The sequence below is a fragment of the Macaca mulatta genome, chromosome X (genome assembly GCF_049350105.2).
Source record: "Macaca mulatta isolate MMU2019108-1 chromosome X, T2T-MMU8v2.0, whole genome shotgun sequence".
Taxonomy (NCBI): Eukaryota; Metazoa; Chordata; class Mammalia; order Primates; family Cercopithecidae; genus Macaca; species Macaca mulatta.
This window is the reverse complement of record NC_133426.1, coordinates 91,665,563-91,681,442: the sequence shown is the minus strand read 5'-3', so window position 1 is coordinate 91,681,442 and position 15,880 is coordinate 91,665,563. Positions and strand designations below refer to the sequence as shown.

At 39.7% G+C, this 15,880-nt stretch overlaps 1 long non-coding RNA gene across 1 annotated transcript in view; it reads left to right on the top strand.

Moving 5' to 3' along the window:
* LOC106995262 (uncharacterized) overlaps positions 1–15,880 on the top strand; it is a 61,316-nt gene that overhangs the window by 13,991 nt on the left and 31,445 nt on the right. The window contains exons 2-3 of the long non-coding RNA XR_013412660.1: positions 9,443–9,554; positions 15,100–15,216. This is a non-coding gene — a long non-coding RNA (uncharacterized LOC106995262). The remainder of the gene's footprint in view (positions 1–9,442; positions 9,555–15,099; positions 15,217–15,880) is intronic.

The window sequence follows — 15,880 nt, the reverse complement described above, 5'->3', positions numbered from 1 at the left end:
CTAGATCTTGTATGCATGTTTTATTAATTTTATTCTTCCTGTTTTTGTCTCTTCTCCCTGAGTATTTTCAAATGACCTATCTCAAAGTTCAATAATTCGTTTTTCTGCTTGATCAATTATGCAGTTAAGAAAGTGATGCATTCTTCTGTATGTCCATCACATTTTTGGATTCCAGAGTTTCTGCTTCGTTCTTTTTAATTATTTCAACCTCTTTGTTAAATTTATCTGATAGGAGTCTGAATTCCTTCTTTGTGTTATCTTGAATTTCTTTGAGTTTCCTCAACACAGCTATTTTGAATTATTTGTCTGAAAGGTCACATATCTCTGTCACTCTGGGATTGGTCACTCATGCCTTGTTTAGTTTGTTTGATGAGGTCGTGTTTTCCTAGGTGGATGTTTGTGAATGTTCATTGGTGTGTGGACACTGAAGAGTTAAGTATTTCTTGTAATCTTCACAGTCTGGGCTTGTTTGAAGCCTTTCTTCTTGGGAAGGCTTTCCAGGTATTTGAAGGGACTGCAGTGTTCTAAGTTTCTGTTCACTACAGTCATATCTTCATTAGGAGATACCCCAAGACCACTAACACTGTGGTTCTACTGACTTGGTTGTCTTGGTTAAGATCTGGAAGAATTCTCTGGATTACCAGGCAGAGATTCTTTTTCTCTTCCCGTACTTTCTCCCAAATAAATGGAATCTGTCTCTCTGTACTGAGCTGCCTGGAGCTGAGGGAAGGGTGACACAAGCAACCCTGTGGCCACCACCACTGACACTGTGCTGGATCAAACCTAAAGCCAATAGGTTAAGGAGGTCTCACTTAAGGCCTGCGGTAACCACTACCTGACTACTGGCTATATTTACTCAAGGCCCTATGGCTCTACAATCTGAATGTTGTGAAGCCAGCCAGGTTTGTGTTTTTCCCTTCAGGATCGCAAGTTTCCCCTGTCCACAGGTAGGTCCAGAGATGTCATCCAGGAGCCAGGCCCTGGAGTTAGAAACCTTAGAAATGTACCTGGTGCTCTATTTTAGTGTGGCTGAGCTGGGACCCAAGCCACAAGTCAAAGTCCTTTACACTCTTCCTTTTTCTTTTCACAAGCAGAGGAGTTGCTTCCTGTGGCCACAAATATCCCAGAGCCATGGCGAGCACTGCCTAGATACCGCCAATGTTCACTCAAGGCCCAAGGGCTATTCATGCTGTTGTGGTGAATGCTGCCAGGCCTGGGACTCTCCCTACAGGATAGTGGACTTTTCTCTATCCCAATGTAAGTCTAGAAATGACATCCAAGAGCCAAGGCCTGGATTCAGGGATCCCAAGAGTTTACTTGGTGCTCTTGTTCACTGTGGCTGAACTGGTAGCCATGCTGCAAGGCAAAGTCCCCTTTATACATTCCTTTTCTTTTCTCAAACAAAAGGAATCTCTCTCCATAGCCAAACCAGCTGGGAATGTGCTGGATTAAGCCAGCACTCACCACCTTAAGCCAGCACATCTCTGAGTATCACCCAAAACCCACACTGAGTGTTGCCTGGGTACCATTCAGGGCCCAAGCGCTCTTTATTCAGCAGATGATTAATCTTGCCAGGACTGGGTTTTTCCCTTTAAGCTTGTGGGTTCTGTTCTGGCCCAGGTTGTGTCTAGATTTGTTGTCTGGGAGCCAGGGTTTGTAATGGGGGCCTCACAATTTGGCTCAGTACTCTCTCCTACTGTGGGTGAGCTGGTAACCAAGTTGCAAGACAAAGTCTTCTTTACTCTTCCCTCTCCTTTCTTCAAGCAGAAGAAAGGAGTTTCTTTCAGAGCTGTGAGCTGTGTGCCTGGGGTTGTGGGATTGGTGGTGCAAGCACTCCCTTGGCTGCCCCAGCTAGTGTCTCATTAGGTTGCATGTCTCCCAAGTCCACTCCCAAGTCCTCTGAGCCTAGCACAGCAGGAGTACTTGCATAGGAATTGCAGTCCTTATGGCCTAGACTGCCTTTCAAGTTTATTTAGATCCACAGAGCACTTTAGCCCACAGTGGCAAGGCTTTCTGGAACCCAGGTTGCAAGTACTGGGATGGCCTTTTGGCAAGAGCTAGTCTAAATATTCCCTCTTTGGGCACCAGCTGAGTTCTGCCGGATGTCGCTTTTCACTGTGGCAGGAGAGCACTGATTTCTAATGCAAAGTCTCACAGTCCTTGCACTCTGCCTCCCAAAAGCACACAGGTTCTCTCTTTGCACCACTCTGCCACTGCCCTGGCATGGAGGAGTGGTGGCATTGGAAATTGAAGACTGCTTTTCCTACCTTCTTCAGTGCCTCTTTCAGTGATATGAAGTTAAATCTAGTACTGTGATCGCTTACTTGATTTTTGGTTCTAATGAAGGTACTTTTTTGTGTGGGTAGTTGTTGAATTTGGTGTTCCCACAGGGAGGATGATTACTGGAGTTTTCTATTTGGCCATCTTACTCCACCTCCCACTGAGTTTGAGTATTTTAGATACTGCCTTTAAGTGGAATCATGAAAAATTTATCCTTCTGTGACTAGTTTATTCCTTTTAGCATAATGTCCTCCAACTTCATCCATATTAATCCAAGTGGCAGGATGTCCTTTGTATTCAAGGTTGAATAGTATTCTTTTGTGTGTATATACCACATTTTCTTTATCCATTCATTTGTGGGTAGAAATGTAGCTTGTTTCCATCTCTTGGCTACTATGAATAATGTTGCAGTGAACATGGGAGTGCAGGTATCTCTTTGAGATCCTTATTTCAATTATTTTAGATATATACCCAGAAGTGGGGTTGCTGCATTATATGGTAGCTCTATTTTTAGTTTTTAAAGGAACTTTCGTACTTTTTCCATAATGGCCATACCAATATACATTCCCACCAGCAATGTACAAGACTTGCCAACATTTGTTGTGTTTTTATTTTTTAATAGTAAACATTCTAACAGATGTGATGTTACTTCTTACTGTGGTTTTGATACGCATTTCCTGATAACTAAGGATATCGAGCATCATTTCATATATTTATTGGCCATATGTATGTCTTCTGTGGGGAAATGTCTATTCAAGTCCTTTGCCTATTTTTTAATTGGATTATTTGGTTCTTTTGCTTTGTTTTGTTTGCTTTTTATTTGTAAGAGTTTGTTGTATATTTCGGATATTAAACCTTTATCAGATTTGGAAATATTTTCTCTCATTCCATAGTTTGTCATTTCACTCTGTGGACTGTTTCCTTTGCTGTGTAGGAGCTTTTTAGTCTGATGTAGTCCCACTCGTCTATCTTGGCTTTTGTTGTTGCTTCTGCTTTTTGTCTCATATTCAAGAAATAAATGCCAAGACAAATATCATAAAGCTTTTCTCATATGTATTCTCATAGGAGTTTTACAGTTTTAGGTCTTATGTTTAAATCTTTAATTCATTTATGGTTGATTTTTGTGTATGACGTAAAGAAATGATCAGTTTCATTATTTTGCATGTGTATATCTAGTTTTCCCAACACCTCTTCTTGAAGAGATTATCATTTTCCCATTGTGTATTCATGGCATCCTTATTGAAGATCAATTGGTTGTATATGCATGGTTTTATTTCTGCGATATCTATTCTGTCCCATTGGTCTATATGTCTGATTTTATGCCAGCGCATATTGTTTTCATTACTATAGCTTTGTAATATATATTGAAGTCAGGAAATGTAATGCCTCCAGCTTTGTCGTTTCTCAAGATTGTTTTGGCCTTTTGGGTTCTTTTTGTGGTTCCATATGAATATTAGGATTGTATTTTTTATTTGTGTAAAAAATGTCATTGGGATTTTGATAGGGATTGCATTGAATTCATAGATCTCTTTGGGTAGCATGAACATTTTAACAATATTAAGTTTTCCAACTCATGAACATAGGATGCCTTTCTATGTATTTATGTCTTTAATTTTTTCATTAGTGTTTTGAAGTTTTCAGTTTAGAAGTCTTTCACCTACTTTAAGTTTATATTCAAGTATTTTATTATTTTAGATGCTATTGTAATTGGAATTATTTCCTTTTCCAATAGTTCATTGTTATTGTATATAAACACAACTGTTTTTGTATGTTAAATCTGTATCCTACAACTTTACTGAATCAGTTTATTAGTTTGAACAATTGTTTTGTGGAATCTTTACAGTTTTCTAGATATGAGGTTATGTCAAGGTAAATTTCTTCTATAACTGATTTGTTGAGTTTTTTAAAAATTCTCAATGGGTGTTGAATTCTGTCAAATGCTTTTCCTGCTTCTATTGAGATTATAATGTGGTTTTTATACTTATGTTAATGTGCTATATTACATTAAGTGATTTGCATATGTTGAACCATCCTTGCATATGAGGGATGAATCCCACTTAGTTGTGGTGTATGATACTTTTAATATGCTATTGAATTTGGTTTGCTAGTATTTTGTTGTGAGTTTTTGCCTCTTTGTTAATCAAGGATTAATTGCTCTTCAGTTTTCTTTTCTTGGAGTATCTTTGTATGTCTCTGGTATCAGGGTAATGCTAGCCTCATAAAATGAATTTGGAAGTATTTCCTCCTCTTCCGATTTTCGAAAGTATGAGAAGGATTGGTGTTAATTCTTTTTTTAGATGTTTGGTAGAATTCACCTGTTGAAGGCATCTGGTCCTGGACTTCTCTTTGCTGGGAGTAGTTGATTAATGATCTAGTGTCTTTCCTGTTTCAGTTTAGTGCCTTTTCATTGTGACTTGAAAAATTCTATTTAGCATTTCACTGGTAGATTGGATGTGGAGTAGAGGTAAAGAGAAAAGTCAGGGATGACTCCAAAGTTTTCAACCTGAGCAAGTGGAAGGATGGAGTTGCTGCCATCTGAAAGGTGGAAGTCTATAAAAGTGGAGCACATTTTTAATGAGTTCAACTGTGGATCTAAGTTCACGATGTTTGTTAAATATTCAAGTGGAGTTGGATTTCAGGGGAGAAGTCCAGGATAGAAATACAAAATTTGGAGATCATCAAGAAAGAGCATATATTTATAAAAGAAGGACTGAACTGTGGAGAATTGTTAGAAATCATAAAAATAATAATAAACCAGCAAATAACACTGAGAAGAAGAGAACAATAAGGTAGGAGGAAAACTAGAAGAGTATGGTGTTTTGGAAGCCTAATGAAGACAGTGTTTTGAGAAGAACGTGAGCAGCTGCATGGAATACTACTGATAGTTCAAATAAGATGGGGACTGAGAATTGACCATTGGATTTTGCAACGTTGAGGTCATTGGTGACCTTGACAAGAGCAATTTCAGTGGAGTGGTAGGTGTAAAAGCCTAGCTGTAATGAGTTCTGTAAAGAATGGGATAAATGGAATTGGAAACTAGAAATCAAGAAAACTCCTTTGAGGAATCTTCTTCTAAAAGAGGCAGAGAAATTGGGCAATAGCTAGAGGGGACTACAGGGACATCAATAGACATTTTTTTTTAAATCTGAGAAATTATAGCACATTTCTATGCTGAATGGAACTGATCCAGTAGAGAAGGGGAAATTAATAAGGCAGGTAAGAAAAGAATTACTAGAATGGCATCTTTGAATAGGGAGAAGGTATGTGTTCTGGTGCACAAATGAAGGAGTGGACCTTACTTAGGAGTATGGATAATGACAAGAGCAGAGGCAGGATATGTGTGCATTCTTGCAGTTACGTCAGTTGGAAGTTATCTTCTGATGCTCGTAGAAAAATCTCTGCTTTAAGAAATTCATCATTATGGAAGTTCCAAAAATTTATGAAAGTAGAGAGAATAGATTAATGAACCCAATAGATTAATGAACCTCCATGCTGTCATCACCCAACTTTAACAACTATCTCTTCATGACCTGTATTGTTTTGTTCTATAGCCCCATCTACACTCTTTCCCTTCCCCAGATTATTTTGAAGTAAATCCCATGTATCATATTATTACAACTCTAAGTATTTTATTATATGCCTCTGAAAGATGGTGCTTTAAAAGCTATAACCACATCACCATATCTAAAATATTAACAATAATTCCTTAATATTATAATATATCCCATCCATGTTCCGAATTCCCCAGTTGTCTTTTTATAATGTTTGTTTGAATTGTGGTCCACATAAAGACCACGTATTGTGATTGATTGATGTGTCTCTTATGTCACTTTCAATTTATAGATGCTCTTTTCATCTACATTACCCAGTTTATTTCTTGATAAAACTGAACTGTTTGTCCTGTAGAGTCTCCCACAGTCTGTATTTTGCTGATGGCATCCCCATGGTGACTTTTAACATGTTCTTCTGTTCTCTGTAATTCCTCATTCAGAGGCTTGATGAGATCTGGGTATAATGTTTGCAAGAATACTTTATAAATGGTGTTGTATACTTCTATCAAGAGACACATAATGTCCAGTTGTTTCCCTTGTTGGGATGTTAACAGCCTTTGATAATTTTTGTTTAGATCTATTAATTGATTGGGTGTTTCTGGAATTAGCAGGAATACTTGTAAAAAGAGAAGCATTTCCTCTTTTCTTTTAAGTTATACTTTTGTGCAGTTCAAAGTTTTGTTTGGATTGCTTTAATTTCCTCAGTGAAGTAGTAAGTAAGGGTATCAGATAGAATGAAGAGAGATAGGAAATATTAGAGATTTTAGGAAGAGAAGGTGTGAAATAGACATCTAAGTGAGAAACAGCATGACTAGACTACAGAGATTTAGTATGATTGCTAGGTAGCAATAAGAGCACAGATGAGGTTCGTGGTCAAGAATTTAACTAAGATCAATAAGTGTGGTTGTATGCTTTTTTAAAATCACCTTCACCTGTATGGAGGTAGATTAAAGTAGAGAAAGGATTGGCTTTAAGCAGGCTTCGGTTTTGGCCCCTGAATTCAAACAAGAAAAAGGCAAGAATATTCAGGACATATATACCAGGGAATGATTATGGAATTTGCATTAGGTAGAGGGGAAGGGGGACATGAAAATGATAAGGAACTGTAAAAAGCTGATAGGGTCCAAAGAATGCGTATCTTGTAAAGGTTGAAGAATTATAAAAGTCAGGGTGCTAAAAGCAGTGTGATGGAGAGATGAAAGGTGCTGATTAGATAGTGGAATGCTTAAAATTGAGATTATAGACAGGGAATGAATATAAGAGTGGCTGAGGAAAAGTGGTAGATAGCTCCCTGGAAGAGAGGAGATCAAGGAAATGAGAACCCAATAAATCTGAAAATTTATTAATATATATTGATCATCAAGTATTATGACAGTCACTAGGCCAGAATTTAAACTCCTCAAGTAATGAGTAGTATAACTTAATTATAAGGAATAGTAAAATATAAGCTCCATGTGGACAGGGAATTTTGTCCAGTTTTATCATTGTATCCCTAACCCTTAGAATAATAACTGGCATATAGTAGAGTGTTCAATACATGATTGCTTTATGAATGAACAACTAAATGACTGAATGACTTGAAATTCAAAGCTGGGGAACGTTTAAGGAAGACAGAAGGATAATGGCTTGAAAGTGGTAATGGGGTGCAAATAGGTTGTCTAACCCAACTTTAGGACCATTGATTTGAGGAGTATGGGAAAAAAAGCAGTTGCCATTTGGGCTTTAGGGGAAGCAGTGTCTTCATTGGAAAACTAGAGTTCTTAGAGCAAGTAGGTGAAAGGAATATTTAGAAAAGAGGTTGAGGATATAAATACTTTTTCTGGTGATGGACTGTAAGTTCTAGTAGACACTGCAGGAGAGTTTCAGGAAATGGGGAAGGATGGGAAATAGGGTCAAAAAATAATATGCAGAGTTGCATGGGGAATAAAGTGTAGGAATTTGGGATTTCTCTTTAGTTGACTGAAGTAAACAGAGATAAAGGACATAATTATATAATTCTAATAATATCAAAGCAGGTAATGGTTGTGAGACTATGAGTGTGGGGGTTGGGGGAGAGAGAGATGTGAGTCCTGCAAGGAACACAGAAAGCTATGAGGCCAGTTCTTCATTCGTGTAATATAAAGATCAAGACAAGGGAACAGGGGATGGCTCCCTCCTAATTCCTGGAGCACAAGGGACTGTGGATTCCTTTTGATTCCTGTGTATCATAGGGTTGCATGTCAGAAATCTCTTTTGACTACTACTAAAGGAGAACATTGGAGAAAAAGAGATATTTCTTGCATATGAACTTTGTGCTTCAGCCATACTTGAATTACTTGCAGTTCCCTCAGTATACCATGTTCTCTTATATCTCTTTGCCTGCTGGTCCCCTCTTCCTGGTTTATCGCCCATCCATCCCCCATCTATCCAGAATGCTTCTACTCATTCTTCAAGACTTAGCTTAAGTATTTCTTCCATGCAGTCTTTCTGCCTTTGCATATTTAAGGAAAATTTAGGGACTTCCTCCTGTTGTATTCCTTAGTATTCCATAAATATATCATCATCTTGACATTTAATTTTTATTGAATTTTTACTGAGATAATGTGGATTCCATGCAGTTATAAGACATAATACAGAAATATTCCATGTACCATTTGCCCAGTTTCCCCCAGTGGAACATCTTGTAGAACTTTAGTTCAGTATTACAATCAGATTGACATTGACACAATTCACCCATGTTATTCCAGTTTCCCTAGTTTTATTTGTAGTTGTGTGTGTGTATTTGTTCTATAAAATGTTATATGTGTAAGTTCATGTATCCACTACCACAGTCAAGATACAGAACAATTTCATCACTACAAGGATCCGTTTTGTTGTCCTTTTGTAACCACACCTACTTTTCTCCCACCTCCCTAACTCAATCTCTGACAACCACTAATCTGTCCTCTTTGTCTAAAATTTAGTCATTTCAAAGTATTATAAAAATGGAGTTACAGTATGGAACCTTTGGGGATTGTCTTTTTTTCACTTAGCATAATCCTTGGGGATCCATTCAGGTTGTTGCATGTATTTATAGCTCATTCCTTTTATTGCTGAGCAGTGTTACATTGTATGGATGTATCATGGTTTGTTTATCCATTCACTAGTTGAAGGAAAAGTGGCTTCTTTTTTTTTTTTTTTTTTTTTTTTTGATATATACTCAGGAGTGGAATTGCTGAATATAGTGGAAGGACCAGGGACTTAAAGGGTAAGTCCATCTCGTCTTATCAGGAAGGCAAAAACTTTCCTGAAATCCTCTCACTATCACACTTCCCCTTCAATCTCATTGACCAGAACTAGTGGCAATGGAGGCTGTAAAAAGGGAACACGCTTAGATATTTCAAACAAAATTTGGATTCTGTTAGCAAAGATTAAAGGGATATTTGTTATGAAATTAACAGTGCCAGCTAAAATGTCAATGTCTGAGAACGAAAGAAGCTGAATAGAAAAAAATTTCATCATAGGAATTATAGTAGGCTGAATGGTGGTTCTCAAAAAGATATGTCCATGCTCTCATTCCTGGGATCTGTGAACATTACTTGTGTGACAAAATATGTCATTAAGTTAAATAAAGATCTTGCTTATCTGTTAAGATACAGGCAGAAGAGGAGACATAGAGGAGAAGGTGACATGAAAAGGGAGGCAGAGATCACAGTGATGTGGCTATAAGCCAAGGAATACCAAAGCCATCAGAAGCTGGAAGAGGTAAGGAATGGATTTTCCCCTACAGCCTCTGGAGGGAGCGTGACCCTGCTGACACCTTGATTTAAAACTTCTGGCCTCCAGAACCATGAGAGAATAAGTAGCTGCTGTTTTGTGTAACCCAATTTGTGGTAATTTGTTATGGCAGCCTCAGGTAACTAATACAATAGTTAAGAGCACTGACATTAGAGTCAAATCTGAATTCAAGGTCTTCCTTTGCCACTTACCGGAACTAGGAGTGTTCCTTTTGATCTCCTCCTCAACTCCTGATAAAAATAATTGCTCTGATGGTCATTATCTAGAAGTACTTTTTCCCTGCTCCCCTAGTCCATTACTTCAAACAGTCACTCCTATTTTTGTCCCATAGATTCAAGCCTTGCACACATGTTGAAAACTATTGTGAGTTACTCTGGGCAGGAAACCTGTAGAAAGCTCCTGCATGTAAAGGAGTTTGGCACAGTACCAGCCTTCTCTCTTGCTGCTGATCCCTATGCGTATCACACAGATCCCATAATTACATAGCAACCTTTTGTGGCCTTGACTTTAGTCTAGGGTTTTGTTCCCAGTCAGCAAGCCTCGGTTTCTGGTCTCTGCTAATTGTCCTCCTAGATCTGACTCACTTTCTGGACCTAGGCTTCTTATCTTGGCTCATCATCCAGGATTCGGATGATGCAATATCATTTCTGGAAGGGAACCGAGAGGTCATCTAATCTAACCCCTTCACTTTAGAGACAGAAACTGAAAACTTGACCTCATCTTTCTTCTTGGTCCTATCATATCTTCCGGCTTCTCTTGGCCTTAACATCTTTTTTGAGGTCATATGAGAAAAAAAATTCTGCTATACTCATATCCTTTTCCAGTTTAATGAAATTCCCAGCCAGGCACTTACCCAATCCTACCAAGTCTCTAAATTACAAGTGTCAGTAGCAAAAACTTTGTGATCAAGGAAATGGGATAATTCCTAACAAAACATTCTTACTGTGACAGTATCCCAACCAGATGATATAAAAGCACAAACTTTGGACACCGATACTGGGCCAGTCATAACTAAATATACAGTATGCTGAAAACATCTATTAAACTATAAGCTTAGCAGTAGAAGGAAGAGGGAAAATTCCTCTGAAACTGTTAAAAATCTCGGAAGGGATGGATGTTCCTTCAGAAAACAGCTTGAACAACTTTGTATACAAGACTATAACATTGTAGCTATATCAAGGCCATTCTAAAAGAAAAGTTATTGTGTATAAACTTACAATCTTAGCTGCGAGTGACTTCTAGTTAGAAGAGTAAAGCCAAGTGGAATATTTCATTTTTAAGAGTTCAGTAAAAAGATTGTCTCCTGGTGGAGAAGAACCTATTTATGGGAGTACTTACCATCTTAGCATATTGTCATCTTTGCTACTACCTTTTGTCACTCTCCTCTACTTGTAAGAAGCAAAGGATATAAGGACTTATGATTGTTGCTTGGCAGTGTCAGAAAGGCAAACCAAACACATCTTTGAGCTTAGCAGGAAGCAATTAAAATCAAAATTACCATTGTCACTATGAGATAGATGTAGGAATCAACAAACAGACCTGATTGTAATTAGGTGGTTAGATCAGACAGTCCAGGTGGCATACATCAGAGGAGTAGACAGGATTGGAAAGAATAAATTCTCTCTCTCTCTCTCTCTCTAAATATATATATTTCAAATATATATATATAGGGCAAAGTTTGGAAAAGTCAGGTAAGAAAGGTATATTCAAACATAGACTATAAGTTCAAACATGAGATTTGTTCCTTGGAGTGCAGAGAGCACCTACAGAAGAAACCTTTGTCCACTTTAGCCTTATTCCTGTACTAGGCTATAACAGATAATAGTTATGATTTCTTGACTAATCACTATTTGCTGGGCACTGTTTCAAGTGCTTTACATGTCTAATTTAATCCTTATGACAGCCCTATGGAGTACATACTGTTATTCTCACTTTAGAGAAGATGAAACAGAGATAAAGGATAAGTCACTTGGCCAATGTCCCACAGCTAGGAAGTGTGGAATCTGGAATTTCAATGCAGCAGGCTCACTACAGAGTTGTTTAAGTTGTTAACCACTGTGCTAGATTATCTCCTATATATAACTACGTCTTTGACCATCCTCGGTCTTCTCCTACTCTGACTCTAGCATGTACAATAGCAGCCTCTGACAATTTATGAAGTTTTCAGTGCATACAAACAAAATCTCTAACCACCCAGATCCTGTTCTTAGGCCAGCCTCAGCATCAAGAGGCTAAAACTCCGAACACTCAATGTCTACTCCTGCTTAGACTGATAAGAGTCAGTTAGAGCCTGGTCTTGTGTCGTATTAAACACCTACAGAAGTCCTACCACCCAGGGTCTGGCCCTACATGATTCTCAGTATGAGTAAAGGAATCTTTCAATAACTGGAAGCTTGTTTCTATTCTGGACTATGTGACATTCACAGAAAACTTTCAACCAACCAGGAACTCTTTCATGGTTAAAAATCTCTAAGCCTAACTTAGAGGTTTTTTTCTCTGAGATAGCCACATCTTCCATAGAAATGTCTGAATTCCAAGGACTTATTTCTGATCAGGTTATCCAGGCAGAGAGAACGACATGTAGGAAGGTCCTAAAAGAGAAACCGAAAGTCAAGTATAACTAGAGCACATAACAAGATGGAGAGTGGTAAGTGAAGAAATTGGAAAAAATATACTGTTCCTAGTTACATAGTTTTGAATCAGGCTGATTGTGTTTGAATCCTGGGCTCTGACACTAATTATGTGGGTTTGCACAAGTTAATAAACTACTTAAAGCCTCGATTTCCTCATTTGTACATGGGAAAAATAATAGTACCTACCTCATAGTGATGGGAGGATGGCATAAGGTTGCGTGTAAAGTATTTTGTACTTACATCATAGTAAGTATTCTTATAAATATTACACAGTAACACGCAAATACATACATGATGTAGATGTAGATATAGATGTAAATCTAGATAGAAAGAGACAGAAAAACAGAGTGACAGAGACCTGATATCTTGGGGTCTTAGAGTGCCTTGTGATCCATGGTGAGAACTTGAAATTTTATTCTAAGGTAATTGGAAACTATTGAAGAGGTTTAAGGAGAAATATAACAAGACTAGGTGTGTATATTAAAATATTACCCTAGCTGTACTGTGGCAAAAGGATTGGACTGAGGCAATTGTAATATATGGGAGACCAATTGAGTGTCAGTTACAATTGTCCAGGGAAAAGATGGTGGTGTTTCAGATGATGATAGTGTCAGAATGAATAGAGATAATGGTAGGAAGAGGGACATATTTGAGATCTATTAGGAAGTAGAAGGGACAGTGACTGGTGAGCACTTAACAATTTCTTTTTCTCTTTTTTCTTTTCTTAATTTCCCCTTTTCCACCCCAGAGAATTAAGGAGAGATGGCTGAAGAACAGGACCAATAGTTGACAGATTAGTGTAGGACACTTTGTGATGCATCTTAGATCCAGGAGAGTTTTTTTTTTTAACACAGAAGGACAATATATTAATTTTGGTGAAGAAATGTGTTCAAATTTAGATATTGTAAAGAAGAACTATCTCCATTTCAGCCTAGACTAGAAGTCCTCTATATTTTCTACACCACTTCTCCATCCATAGACTCTAAGCAAATGCTACATTCAACACTCCAGGCCTGGGAAATTTGCAAAACCCCAAAAGAGTCTTAAGACTTGATCTTCATAAGAAAAACTGTACTCAGAAAGTTTGCCAGGAAGGGAAGGGATAAAAAGGAAAAGAGGTGGTGGAAGACTAGATATAGTGAGAAAGTGTGGAAATTAAGAGACAGGGAGAAATAGAAAGAATGAGTGATTTAGGAATGAGAGTGGTCCATTTGGTCCATTTGGTTCATTCTCCAAAAGTTTAGTGAGTAAATACATGCTCCCACCTTTTCCACAAAGGACTTGGGTGTTGTGAACTAAGCTGTATCTGCTTCACTCCAACCAAGCTCAGTGGTTCTTGCACACTCCTAGATACTGCCCTATTAGTCTTGGAGAAGATCCAGGAGAATTTTCTGGATTACCAGGCAGAGAATCTTGTACGCTTCTCTTACTTTCTCCCAAACGTACAGAGTGTCTCCCTCTCTGTGTTCTGAGCCACCCAAAGATGGGAGTGGAGTGATGCAAGCACCCCAGAGTGGCCACCACCACTCTGACTGCTCTGGGTTCAGACCTGAAGCCAGTACAGCACTGCGTCTCCCCCAAGGCCTGCTATCATTACTCCCTGGCTACTGCCTATGTTTTTTCAAGGGGCTCTGCAATCAGCAGGTGGCAAAGCCACCCAGTCCTGTCTCCTTCTGTTCAGGGCAGCAAGAACCGCCAGTCTCCAGGTGGATCCAAAAGTACCATCAGGAGTCAGGTCCTAGGGTCAAAAACTTAGAAGTCTGCTTTGTGTTCTATTGTACTACAACTGAACTGGCAATCATACCACAAGATGCAATCCCTCTAACTCTTCCATTCCCTTTCCAAAGGCAGAGGGGCCTCACTCTATAGCCACCACCACCACCACCACAGACTGTAGGGAGTACTGCCAGACTACTGCAAGTGAGACCCTGGGTCCTAAGGTCCCAGGGCTCTTTAGTGAGCATATGATGAATGCCGCCTGGCCTTGGACTCACCCTTCAGGATAGTAGTTTCCTTTCTGGCCCAGGGCAGGTACAGAGATGATATCTAAGAGTCAGTCCTAGAATCAGAGACCCACTTGATGCCCTACCCCACTGTGGCCATGTTGATACCCAAGGTGCAAGATGAAGTCCCCTCAACATTCCCTCTGTTTTTCTTAAGCAGAAAGAGTTTCACCCTGTGTCCACCACAGCTGGCAGTATGGTAGTCTTACCTGAAGCCAGCAAGTCTTAGCATCTCACTCAAGGCCCTTGATGTAGTACCTGGGTATTGCTACTGGTTATTCAGGGCCAAAGGGCTCTTCAGTTAGTAGGTGATGAATGCTGTCAGGACTGTGTTCTTTCCTTCAAGGCAGCAGGTTCCCTTCTGGCCCAGGGTATGTCTAGAAGTGCTGCCTGGAAGCTAAGGCCTGGAACAGGGTCCTCATGACTCTGACCGGTGCCCTATCCTGCTGTGGCTGAGCTGGTATCCAAAATGCAAGACAAAGTCCTCCACTTCTTCCCTCTCTTCACCTCAAGAGGAAGAAAGGGGTCTCTTTTGGAGCCAAAAGCTGTACAGCCGAGAGTTTAGGGGAGGGGTGATGCCAGCACTCCCTTAGCTGCTCCCACTGATGTCTCAGTGGGTCACATGCACCCTCAGACCACTGTTTCTGGGCCCAGTTCAGCACTAGGACTTAAGAGTTGTAGTCCCTGTGGCCTAGACTGCCTATCAAGTTTGCTTAGAAATCCAGAGCACTTTGGCCCTGGGTGGCAAGGTCTGCACGAACTCAAGTTCCACCCATTGGGATCCAAGATTCCCCTCTGCCTAGGACTGGTTTAAATGCTCCCTCTGTGGGTGGACGTCAGCTGAGTTTTATTCTGTTTTCCTTTCTGCTGTAACAGGACATCACTGAATTTGATGCCTCACAATTGTTGTGCTGTCCCTTCCCCAATGCCCAGAGATGCTCCACTCCACACTGTTGCTGGGGAGTTGGGGAGAGGTAGTGTCAGTGATTCAAGGTGAGTTTTTTTTTTTTTTTTTCTATCTCTTCAGTATTTCTTTCAGTAATGTGGAGTTAAAACCAGGTACTTGGCCGGGCGCGGTGGCTCAAGCCTGTAATGCCAGCACTTTGGGAGGCCGAGACGGGCGGATCACAAGGTCAGGAGATCGAGACCATCCTGGCTAACACGGCGAAACCCCGTCTCTACTAAAAACACAAAAAATTAGCCGGGCGAGGTGGCGGCGCCTGTGGTCCCAGCTACTCGGGAGGCTGAGGCAGGAGAATGGCGGGAACCCGGGAGGCGGAGCTTGCAGTGAGCTGAGATCTGGCCACTGCACTCCAGCCTGGGCGACAGAGCGAGACTCCGTCTCAAAAAAAAAAAAAAACAACAAAAAACAGGTACTATGAGGGCTCACCTAAATTTTGGTTCTTATATGGTTGTTTTTTTCTGTGTAGATAGTTGTTAAATTGGTGTCCTTGCTGGGGGTGATGTGCAGTGATTGGTGGAGGCTTCTATTCCACCATCTTGCTCCTCTCTGGGTACCCTTTAAATAAAGGAGGGATAAAGGAAGAGAAGAAGGAATGAAGGCAGAAAGGAAAGAAGGAATCAGGGGCCCAGGTCATGGGATCATTCTACAGCTCCAGTCAGTTTACAGAAATCATTTAGCAATTCTTAGTTTATT